Raw genomic sequence first — 13148 nt, 5'->3', positions numbered from 1 at the left:
AGTTTCGAACATCCATTTCCATCTGTGAAAGATTTCCTGATTTTGAGGAGTTGATTACTCTTCTAATTTCTGAGGAGCAGAGAAATGGTGGTGCATCTTCTTCAGGAGGAACTTCAAAAGAAGCTGTCTTCTACTCAAATGCTGGAAGAGGTAGAGGCAGAGGTAGAGGAGGCCCATCTGGAGGCCATGGTAGAAATCAGAATATGCACCAAACTCAAGAAAACCAGTCCTATGGAGGAGGACGTGGTAACTCTAGAGGCAGGGGGAGCCAAAGAGGTCGTGGTGGATGGCAAAGAGGCCAAAATGCAAACAGCAATGTTGAATGCTACTACTGTGGTAAAATGGGTCATATGGCTAAAGATTGCTATAAAAAGTAGAATGACATCATGAATGGAAAATTGCAACAAGGGAATTATGCATCTTCTAGTAGACAGGGTGATGACAGAATTAAGCATTTGTTTATGGTGCAGCACATGAACAATTCTGTGACAAGTGCAGAAGAAAGCAACGATGTATGGTATGTTGACTCAGGTGCATCAAACCACATGACAGGTCATGCAGAATGGATGGAGGATGCAAGGAAAATGGAAAAACCAGGATTTGTGGAGACTGGTGATGATACTGCACATCCTATTGTGCAGATTGGAAAAATTCATTTGTCTATGCAGGATGGGAAAAAGAAATACATGTCCGATGTATTTCATGTCCCGAATATCACCAAGAATCTGGTTTCTGTTGGTCAAATGGTTGAGCAGGGCTTGCAGGTCAGATTTAATCCTCATGGATGCTTTGTTGAGGATATGAAAAATAAAGGTCGCTTGATAGCAAAAGGAAAGAAGAAGGGCAGAATGTTTACGTTGGATGCAGACATGCCTGAATTGAGTGCAGCAATGTTTGCACATGGGACCGGTGTAGTTGCAGATATTGATATCTGGCATAAACGCATTGGTCATGTTAATGTACAGCGACTTAAATCAATGCAGGCCCAAAATATTGTTGCAGGATTGCCTAAATTCAAGGTTGCAGAAATGCATAAGGTATGTGAAGCCTGTCAGTTTGGAAAACAGGCAAGGAAACCATTTCCTAGACATGTTCAAGAGAGTAAGAAGCCATTGGAATTAATCCACTCTGATGTGTGGACTATTAAAGCTGCATCTCTTGGAGGATGTCATTATTTTGTCACTTTTATTGATGACTATAGCAGAAAAATTTGGGTGTATTTTATGAAAAAGAAAAGTGAAGTTTTTGGGCATTTCAAAACTCTTAAAGCTATGGTTGAAAAAGGCCTGCAAATAAAATGCCTAAGGTCAGATGGAGGGGGAGAGTACCTCTCAAATGAGTTTGCAAGGTTCTTGTAGGAGCATGGCATAAAGCAGCAATATTCATGCAGTCATACCCCACAACAAAATGGAATTGCAGAAAGGAAAAACAGGCATATTGGAGAGGTATCTCGTGCCATGCTCAATGAAAAAGACCTACCAGATTTTTATTGGGCTGAGGCAGTTGCTACAGCAGTCTACATAATGAACAAGACTCCCACTGCAGCAATACATGGGATGACTCCAGAGGAGAGGTATACTGGTAGGAAACCAGATATTTCTCATTTAAAAATTTTTGGTTGCATTACCTATGTTCATGTGCCAGATGAGTTGAGATCGAAGTTGGATCCAAAAGCTGAGAAGTGCATCTTTATTGGTTACTCTTTGCAGCAGAAAGGGTATAGATACTATAAACCTTCTACTCGTAAGTTTACAGTGAGCAGAGATGTTGTTTTTTATGAGATGAGTAGCTAGTATAAACCAGTAAATGTGATTGATGATGTAGATGCACAAAATGGTAATACTGCACAGAATTCACAACAGCAGTCACAAAATATTAGTGGACCTGGAGCGTCCTCTAGCAGTGGTTCACATTCTTCGCCATGGACAGGCAGATTGAGATCAGGAGAATCTTCTCAAAGCAATGCAGATAGTGGTATGCAGGTATCACGAAAAGGAAAAGAGATGGTAGATCAGCCCATGTTTGATGTGAATGCAGGTCACTCTTATGTGGATGGTGAATCCAGTGGCTCAAAACAAAGCATTGATGATGAGTTGGGTATTCCTTCTATTGTTATACCTAGAGTAAGGAAGACCGGGGATGTTTTGAGAGCACCTGGGAGTGAACCTACTTTGCGCAGGTCTATCAGAGCTAGGTATCCTGTGGATAGGCTAAAATATGATGGATTTACAGCCATTCACTATGCATATATGGTCAAAGTGATACAGGAACCAGAACCCACTTCTTTTGAGCAAGCCATGGGAAAAGAAAAATGGGAGAAAGCCATGGATGAAGAAATGGATGCCTTGGAAGCAAATGGTACATGGGAATTGGTACCTTTGCCTAAAGATAAGCATGCAATTGGTTGTAAGGGGGTTTATAAGGTGAAACACAATGCAGATGGTTCTGTGAATAGATACAAGGCAAGATTAGTAGTCAAGGGGTATGCACAAACATATGGCATTGATTATGAAGAAACATTCATTCCGGTTGCAAGGATGGCAACCGTAAGAGCATACATTGCTATGACTGCATCAAAGGGATGGTCTTTACATCAGATGGATGTAAAGAATGCCTTCTTGCATGGTGATTTGCAAGAAGAGGTCTATATGGAGCAGCCACTAGGTTATGTGCATGCTGTTTATCCTGAGTTTGTTTGCAGGTTGAAGAAAGCCTTGTATGGCTTGAAACAAGCACCTAGAGCATGGTCTGACAAGATAGGACAGTATCTTGTCACTATTGGCTTTCAGATTTCCAAGGCAGATTTCTCACTTTATGTGAGAAAAACATAGAAAGCTATTATGCTACTTGTCATTTATGTTGATGATTTGATTATGACAGGTGACAGTGATGAAGATATCCTTCATGTGAAAATGCTATTGAAGCAGAAGTTTGAGATGAAGGATTTGGGAGAGCTGCGTTATTTCTTGGGCATTGAGGTGATTAGATCACCAAGTGGGATACGGCTCTTGCAGAGGCAGTATGGATTGGACATGCTGTCCAAATATGGGATGACAGGCTGTAAGCCTATTTCAGTTCCTTTGGAGCAGAATGTGAAGCTGAACGCAGATGCAGGTGAGCTTCTGGAAGACCCTACTATGTACAGACGCGTAGTAGGAAGTTTGATTTATATGACTATTACCAAGCCAGATTTGAGCTATGATGTTGGATTGGTAAGTCAGTTTATGCAGGCTCCAAGGAAACCGCATTTGGATGCGGCTAGATGCATACTCAGGTATGTGAAGTCCACATTGCAGTATGGATTAATTTATGAGACTGGGGTTCAGATACAATTGCATGGATACACTGATGCTGATTGGGCTGGTAGTATTTCTGATAGACGATCTACCAGTAGATATGTGTTCTCTTTTGGGAGTGCTGTAGTCACTTGGAGCAGCAAGAAATAGCCTACAATTGCCTTGTCGAGCACAGAGGTTGAGTACAAGGGTGCAGCAATGGCTGCATGTGAGGTAGCTTGGTTGCATAAGCTACTTTATGATATGCATCAGCCTACAGAAGGGCCAGTTGTCATTTATTGTGACAACATGAGTAGTATACACTTGGCAAATAACCCAGTTTATCGTGCTAGAACAAAGCACATTGAGGTGCATTATCACTATGTGCGGGAGAGGGTTTTACTAGGTCTTATTAATCTAGTTTATGTCAGCACAGAGGATCAGGTAGCTGACATATTTACGAAGGCATTGGGCACAGAGAAGCTGCGCAAGTTCAGAGACCTACTTGGTGTGCAGGAATTGGGATTGAGCTCGAGGGGGAGTGTTGAGATATTGAGCTCCACTCGTGATATGCCTGGGTGACCGTTGTGCATTTATGTCACCGACTTGTTAGTTGCAGATGCGGTTGGTACACTGCCCATGAATAATAGCTAGATGACAGCTATCCTTATCTACTCTAGTTCGTGGTTCAGTTAGTATGCCACCTTAGTTAGTTGAGTTTGGTTTGAGACCCATATATAGGGTTCTTCTATTTCTATGTACTTGAGTTCTTTTTGGCTTATACAACTAAGAAGAGGAAAACTGTTTTCAGCCTTTACCTTTGAGTGTATTCCCCCATTGTGCAAGCAAGAAAGCTACAAGTGAGACTCCTTCCTTTTCTCCCACAATCTTGACATATTTTGGTAGTGATATGTGTGAACACATTTAAGATTTCCAAATAATTTTTTTGGTCTTTAGATGTTTCTTTTTTCTGGCCTTGTATATGTGCCTATATAGTTTAGGGCATACTTAGTCTTGTAAATCTTCTCCTTACACTTTGAGTTGTGCTCTCTCAAGCTTTCTCTTCTTCTAGCTGTGTACTTATATTCTTGCAACTAACATAAAATTTTACATACACATGAATAGCCTTATCTATTCTTTTTCATCCTTTTTATACATGATTTTTAGGTTTAAGCTTTCCACTTTTCCCTTAGTCATCCAAACCACTTTTGTCGCCATACAACTGGTCCTCCCTCATTTGCATGCACCCAAAACTTACTCTTGATGTGGAAGTTAAATTTTGCACATTCTAAGCTTATCGTGCCACTAAAATTTTACATACAATATGCACAACAAAGCCTAACTCTCACTAAAGTATCCAAGATTATTAATGCGATAGTTTCAATTTTTCTTTTTAAGAATTTATGGAGGCCTTTTGCACTTTGCCATTAATAGTGTGGAGTAAAATTAAAATATGCTCCTAAGTCAAGGACTTGATCTTGTGACATGCCAACAATAGTAATAACTAGAAATATATCACCAACTCTAGATACATCATTAATAGTAACTAGAAATGCATCCCCAACTCTAGATACGGGACCTATTTCCAGAGTTTTCTCTTTTGCAAGTTTTCCCCCTCGCATTAGACCTCCCACTCATGAGAAGTGCACTAGAATTTCTATTACTTGCATTATTCTTTCTATTGATCTTCTCAATAAGCAATCTTCTCTTGATACTTAAACTACTTAAGCACCTAGAGGTGTTGAATTACGTATACTGGTCTTAAAAGTATCCCAACTTCCAAGTAAGGTAACCAAGAAAAAAGATGGCTTTAATGAAATCCTCAAAAGAAAATTTTCTTAGATATGCTCAATGTTCCACCCTCGTAAGGTGCCACCAGTGATCCATGATACTCTAATTTGTAAGGCTCCCATTATGAGGAGAAGCAATATGTGAGCACAAACATTGGTTGGGTCCTAACTTGTATGTTAGATGAGGTCTATGTGACGAGATAGCAAACAAGTGACCTTTGTGAATCTAGCCTTTGGGTTAGATAGAGTAGTTATGCTAATAGCAAGTCCACAGCCCTTGGTTGGGGGGTATCAAGGGGGCTAGTGACCCTCCTAATGGGGGACTAGGGGTAGTGTCTTTGGCCCCCCAATAGTAAAGGGGCTTTTCCATAGCCAACTGGTGAAGGTTCACAATATGGTCAAACAACCCAACTAGACTATCTTTAGGGACTATAAAAGCAAGACCCTTCCAAGGCCGTTGTCAATCTATCTTTCACCTAGTTAGAGTTCTTCCAAGTAGCCCTACGCTCTTCGCGTATCATCAGTGTGGATCACTATATAAGCTTCATAGTGGAATTGCTCGGGTGGATAGAGTTGCTTTGTATTAGTTCGTTTGAAATTAAAGCAATTTTTGTTCTTCTCATATTTACTGTGTATTCTCTACTCCTCGCTCAAATTCTATCCAATGTACCGTGTAATTTCTACATGGTATCAGAGCATAGGGGACTCTAAGGAGTGAAGAGCATGCAAGAGGTGAGGGCTTCAATGGTAAAGAGGAGAAATGTCATTTGATACATCAGGTAGCGGTGATGCCATATCAGGTGGTGTTGTTTCTATAATGACAATTCAAACACTGATGATTCATCCAGCAAGCTTCACTGAATGCAAGTTGGATGGTACAAACTACACTTTGTGGAAGTTTTAAATTACAACTATCCTTGATTCTTATGAGCTTTTGGAGACAATGTTGCAAACTAACCCAGAACCACAACCCACCCCCAACCCATCCAATTCGAGTTTTATGATTCCTCCAAATAGGCAGATCTTCTACAGTCTTGGAAATGAAGGAACATAAGGCTAGATTGGGGACTATATCCTCCTTTTTGACCTTTTACTAGTCCTCCTTTGATTTGTGCATGCACCTTGGGTTAATTGGAACTTTTTCAACTATAAGTCATTCCAATCATCTTTATCCATGTCTTTAGGCTTTATAACCTCACATTTAATGTGCCTAATTGATTTATTCTACACCAATATATCTATTCCTTCAAATAAGAGTAGTTAGTACCATCCAATAATTCTATTTCCTCTAATAAAAGTAGTTAGTAGCATCCAATTTTTCAATGTTTAAAGTGCATTTTTTGAAGATGAATATGAAGCCATTGCAATCAAAATGAATGCAAATCAAGAAGCAACTAAATGATGTCAACTATACTAATAACAATATCAGCAATACTACAAACCAAGCGCTCTTGCAATAACCAACCAATGCCAAACATAATGCCAACCAATCCAAATTTGATGCCCAAAAGTAAACCAAGAATTTCTCATTGAATGATATTTTTCTACAAGTTTTCAATAATTTTTTCCTAAGAAAAATAATCCCTAAAAACTTGCATAAGAATCACTTTTAGGCATCTCAAAAAACTAATTTTCCTCTCTATAGTGTGAACATAGAACAGTTGAACCAATTCACCGAAATAACTAGCTCTCAGATCCTTAATAGTGTGGAAACAATTCTTTGCATATGGTTGAAGAAATAATACATTCAAACTTTTTGCATTGTTCATACAGCTATTTTGCCAACTAGTTTAATTTGAACTAGTTCAAACTTCTCCAAATGCAAAAGCAACTTCAAAATATCCAACTTAGATACAAGCCAATGTGAAAAGGGTTTTTTGAATAACCATTTCAATGATTGCAACATGAAAGGGGATTTTTGAATTCTCAAACAAAGCTGCAACCCTCTTTTGAATGGAGTGGTTAACATTAGCACGATCACATGCACTTAAATCGATGTGAGCAAATGCATCCTTTTCTCTTGGGCAATCATGTTGGAGCTTGGAGCTCTTTAGTTTGAGCTACAAACCAAACAAAATCCAATCTCTTTTTCTCTATGTGTGTAACACAAATAGAAGCAAGCCCCATATTTCACTATTGAAGCATGACATGTGCTTCTTTGGATAAGTTGATGGCCCCTACTTCTCAAGAAACAAGTTGCATTCATACTTTCATACATCAATACATGTACCAAATCTCTTCTTGAGTAATCCAAAAAACCAATTGGAATACCTTGATAATAGCCTTTAATGGCTATCGCTATCTAAATACTTCAAACTTGAGCTATGGTGGGCCCCAAACTGAGTCTCAATGGCTCCCTTAATCAAAGCACTTGTTTTAGCTAATTGGAGATCTCGGTAATATAATTTGTACTCCTTTCAATGTTTGAAAGTGAACATTGATCTTGAGGTAGGCATTGACTCCTCACACTCTACATGCTAACCATGAGCTCCATAAGGATGATAGTCTACTACTAGTTGATAGAGTAAGGAGCCATTGTGGATATTAAGTTACTTTTTTCCTTCATTATCTCTATTTATATATGAATGTATAGTGTGTACACACACAAGAGTGATCATCTGGACTTTGGCCACCTTTGGCCATGGATCTTTACCCCAACACAGATATCCCCTTGTCTGTCACCCACATAGTTTTCCAGAACCCTTACCTTTCTCTTTTCCCCTTAGCTCCCCTTTTATCCTAACCTTCCCCCTCCTAAGCACAAAGGGCTATCTCTCACCTAACCGATGCACCTTCCATCCTACGGGGGTGTAGTGAGCTTACCTTGATGCCCGAACGAGTAGCCTCCTCCCTCAAGTAATCCGATAGCTCCATGATTCAAGATGCAAGCTCAAGCAACCTCAAGCCTCCACCTTCAAGATCCATCCTCCACAGTTGCACGTAAGATCATAGAAGAGAAGAGAAGAAAAGAAAAGAAGAAGAGAGGAGATGATGGAGAGCTTCTTCTCTTTGATCCCTCACCCTCACACACTCACTCCCTCACACTCTCACACTCCCTCTCTCAAGCACACACAAGCAAGCAAGAAGAAGATAAGAAGGGAAGAAGAAGAGACCACTTTAGCCACACACCAAAGAATGAGCTTCTCATTCACTTTTTGAGTTTATATACAAAACCCTAAATCCTAGGGGCACCCATCCCCTTTTATACATGATCAGACAACTTGCCAATGTCCTCTTTCTCTATCCCCTTTTAGTTGTCTTAGCCCTTCACCTATGTCCGTTTAGACTTTACAACTTGCACAGGAGGGAGTATGGTGCTCTTTTTCAAAAGTTTTATGGGCGCTTTACATTTAAAAATGTGCTTTTGCCTTTGACTTAGCTTTTGAGGCCTCCCTTGCGCTTTTGGCACTTTACCTTCATGCTTCTTCCTTTGTTTCTGCATTTAGAGTTTTCTTGGACTTATTTTTCTATGTCTCAAATTGGGGTTAGCATTACCCCCCTCTTAGTCAAGTGCCAATACCATGGTATTAATGGGTAGTCGCTGGAAGATGGGGTGGGTGTAGCTAGATGGCTTTTTGAGTTTGTATACAAGCCCTTGATGAGGATAGTGTTGGATGGATCTACCCTTGAAATTAAAGATGGTGTTGAGGCGAGTCTCTCCTTGACGGTGACGGTGGGCGGATTTGTCCTTTGAAATTTAAGATGGTGTTAGACTGATCCTCCTTGGAGAATGGTGGATGGATAGATCTGTCCTTGAAATTGATGATGGTGTTGGACGGATCCCTCCTCGTGCCTTCCAAGGCCGATACAACGCGATCTTAGCCTACAAGACAAATTTGTGCACTTCCTAAGGGGTATATCTACCTCTCTATGTAGTGCATGGTGCAAGTTTCGATGGAGCTAGGAGTTGGGCCTATAATGTTGTCTCACACTTGAGGATCCAGTTTGTGCATCGTTGTAGGTGCAGTGTGTGGCTTAGGAAGATAGGTCTAACAAGTGTGACCTCCCTAGGTATGTCCTTCCCTTGATGTGCCCTAAGCGTGATGTGAGGTATCAAAATAGACTAGGGGGCTAGGGGTAGAGCCGACCGACCGAAGCTACAAGACATACCTAACTTTAGAACTGCTAGGTGCAGTGGATGTGGCCTACATGCAGTGAGGTGATTTGATTGCTTTTCTTCTCTTTTCTTTCTTTTTCCTTTTCTTTTCTTTGTCTTTGTATTTTGTATTTTTATTTTTATTTTTCTTATCTCTTTTTTTTTTGAATCACATGATGAGAAGCTAGTCTTCATCATTCGAGTCATGAGAGGGTGGTTTTGGGGACTTAAGAGAATTTTCAAGGAATTTCCAGCTCTAAGGTTCAGATGTAGTTGGAGAGTGGTGGTGGAAAGAAATGGATGATTGCAATGGGTAAAGCAACTATCATTCATATCTTCTAATAGGGCTAAGCAAAATGAGGGGAGTAGAGCATGTCACATCATTAATCTAGCCATAGCGCAGTTGTTTATGCCATTGGGATCAAAAAGGAGTGTTGGGAGGTGGTGCTCTTATGGTGTCGGATCTTGCCTTAGTATTATTCTAAGAAACCTAAGATAGTTATTGTAATGTCTCCTCCCCTCCCCCCCCTGTGACCCTCGTACTATCCCCCCCCATAAGAACTCCCCCCCTTTAATTTTTTTGAAATTTTTTTATCCCCCTCTCTCTCCCCGCCGACAGCACATCGGGGAGAGAGAGAGAGGGAGTGAAGTCTTTGATGGGGGGCATGCAGCCCCCCAAATGGCGGGAGGCACCATCCTCCCCCCATAACCATCTCCCTTCCCCCCCCACTTTATAAGGGGGCAGAAGCTTCCCCTCCCTCCAACTGGACACAGTGCAGATAGCACCCACCTCCCTGCTTCGTCACCTTCCCCATCCATTGCAGCAGCTGCACGGCCCCCTGGGGCTTCCGACAGAGGTCCTCCCCCCCCTTCGTTATTCTGTATAGCGCCCCTCGGACAGGCAGCAGCGAGAAGCGCCCCCTCCTCCATCTTCGTTAGCAGTCTTCCCCCTCCTTGTCAAAGCTAGCCTCGTCCGAGCCTGCGTCATCATGCCCCGTCGTTAGGAAATCCCCCCCTTCCGTGATCAGCACTGGGAAAAAGAGATAAGGAGAGAGAGAAGGGAAGAGGAGAGGGAGAGAAGAAGAGAAGGAGAGAGAGAGAGAGAGAGAGTAGGAGAAGAAGAGAAAAGAAGAAGGAGAGGAAGAGGAGAGGGAGACGAGAGGGAGAGAAGGAGAGAAGGAGAGAAGGAGAGAAGGAGAGAGAAGAGAGAGAGAGAGAGAGAGAGAGAGAGAGAGAGAGAGAGAGAGAGAAGAAGTAGAGAAGAAGAAGAAGAGAAGAACAAGGAGAGTGAGAGAGGGGAGAAGAAGAGAAGAAGAGAAGAAGAGGGAGAGAAGAAGAAGAAGAGAAGGAGAGGGAGAGAGAGTAGGAAGAAGAAGAAGAAGAAGAAGAGAGAAAGAGAGAGAGTAGGAGAAGGAGAGAAGAAAATAAGAAGAAGAGAGAGAGAGAGAGAAGTAGAAGAGAAGTAGAAGAGAAGAAGAAGAAGAAGAGAGAGAGAGAGAGAGAGAGTTGGTGAGGGGTGAAGGTTCGAGGAGCCACACTCAAGCCACCCCCTCATCGGCGAAGAACCCCTTCCCACGACTTTCTCTTTCCTGAGCCAGTCATCTTGAAGGCCGTTAAGGTCCGGACTATCCAGACTCCGCGTACAAATGGGTCCCAAAAAGAAAGTCGCGGGAAGCATAAGTGACAAAGCTACCATGGGTACCGGTAATGCGGGAGAGGCAAGCGGAGTGACCAACACCACAAATGCCCCTATGATCACAAATCAAACCCGGGTTCTTTAGATATCCTAAGCTTTATAATTAATTATGTATCATTTCTCGTGGAAGAAATGAAGGGGTTAGCTATATGCATGGAACAAGAACAAGCCTTAAGACTTTTTGTTTACTCTAAGCGCTAGGTTGCATGCATGAAATGGTAGAGTATGAAGTTCGCATAAGTTTATATGCATGAAATAATAGCTTTTACACACATAGAATGATAAGGTTTTTGCATTATTTCACATAAAATAATAGCTTTTAAACAAGTTCTGTGCATGAATAGTCATTTAGAATTCATGCTTTGCAATCATGACTAAAAGAAACACATGAAATGATAGTTTCCGTTCGTAAGATGCAATTGCACCGATGGATAAAATTCTAGACTTTCATATATGCAAGTCACATGTGATCCGGTTCATTAGGAATAAGTACTCTTGCCAAAGTTAAAGGTTGTTTAGGATGTACAAATACACTAAATGCACCATGTGCATGATGGGTAAGGATGATTAGAAAACTTTGCATAGTACCACACTAAGAGAAATGGAAGGGACACATGCATCTAGACTAAATCCTGAAGGCCTAGATGAGGAATCTTGCATTTCCAAGTGTATTAACTGAACTTGGTTAGAACCGAAAGAATAAAATGCCTTTGGTTGGGTTGCGAATAAAGGCATGTCTGTTGCCTTGGTTGACCAGTTAATGCTTTGGGATAGGGTTAAGATACCATAAGGTAAAACTTAAGGGAAAGAGCAAGTCAAAATAAGTTAACTTATCAAGAAAATTTGCTTGCATGATCTTGTTTGAGATTATTGGGATCTCGCCAAGTCGTGAACGATCCAGGATCAGATGCTAGGAGCATCCAGAAAAAAGATCTAGGATCGGATGCTGGGAGCATCCGTGAAAAAGGAATCACACCTTAGCAGTTGGTCGTACAAACGACCTCCGAAATGTTTATGATTGTACACTTAGGTACATTATTTGATCTCCTTTGCTCAAGGAACTAATTTGAGGAAAAACACTTAATGCTTCAGGTTAAAATCCTAGAGGGAGAGGCAAGAACTATTACCTTCGACTGTCTGCCTGGCCTTATTCAAGGGGGTTGTTAGCCGCGGCGGGTATATGGACCTAACCCATCATGAGAGGTCTCTTCGTGGGTGCTACTTGGAGTGGGAGGATGCTTGGGTGCCAGGGGAGGCTCAGGCTGTAAATCCCTTACCTCCGAATCTCGCACAAGAGACCGACGTGACTCAAGATGGGATCTCGAGGCCCGTGTACTAGTCTACGGGTGAAACTTGGAGCAGCAATCCTGTAGATTGCTTGGATAGCCTTCGAGCATGATACTTGAGGTATTTCGGGATACAGAAGGATTATTTCTGTGGGGGCAGAAAGGGACACTTAATTCTCTTGTATGGGCGGGAGACAAACATTAATCTGAAGATAAGTTAAGGAAGTGTTTGATCTAATTTTATCTTGTCTTTGTGTCTGTGCCCTAAATTACGTAAAGGAACCTGTGATTAATGGGTTAATTAAGGAAGCTGCTTTTATGTGTCAAACATAATGTGATAGGTAATTAGATAACTAAAATAACCCTCGAGTGAAGTGTGGTGGATGTGACCAATGGGTCTATCCTACAAAAGGGTGGTCTCGGTTAGCCAAGAGCTTTCCTCAATGGAATTTATTTGATGTGAACATTAGTTAGACAAGGACCTTAGAACTTGTAAATTGAAACCCTGATTCATATCATTTTAGGGGACCGAAATGGGACTATGCCCTACGAATAGAGAGGTCGAGCGATGCCTCCCTCTCATTTCCCATTCTCTTTGAACCAAGTGCGATATGAGTCTGCTTGGGTCTAGTTGTATCTACGCAAAGTGGAGCGGCTATCGACCGACGCTAGAAGGCTGTTAGGAAGACTTGATTGCTAGGAACCCGGACTTCAGGTCGATCCTAGTGGGAACGGCCGGATAAGTTCCGTTGCGAGGCAAACTCGAGAGACCCTAGTTGGCAAACCCCGTGTCATTCCTTGGGAGTGCCAGGCGGCGTCTTCTAGATTGATCTCTCGATGGGCTACTAAGACGTGTTCCGCAATTTGAGGGGCGGGCACGTTACAATTGGTATCAGAGCAAAACTTCATAATGATACATGATTGATTAATGTTTGGTTCATAGACATATCCTAAACATAAATAACCTAAGTGGTATGGCTTGATGTCAGGCACCTTCTGCGCCCA

This window comes from Lygodium microphyllum, chromosome 3, assembly GCF_053477565.2.
Source record: "Lygodium microphyllum isolate KBCC chromosome 3, Lygodium_microphyllum_v1.1.10, whole genome shotgun sequence".
Lineage (NCBI taxonomy): Eukaryota > Viridiplantae > Streptophyta > Polypodiopsida > Schizaeales > Lygodiaceae > Lygodium > Lygodium microphyllum.
This window is presented reverse-complemented; position numbering follows the sequence as displayed.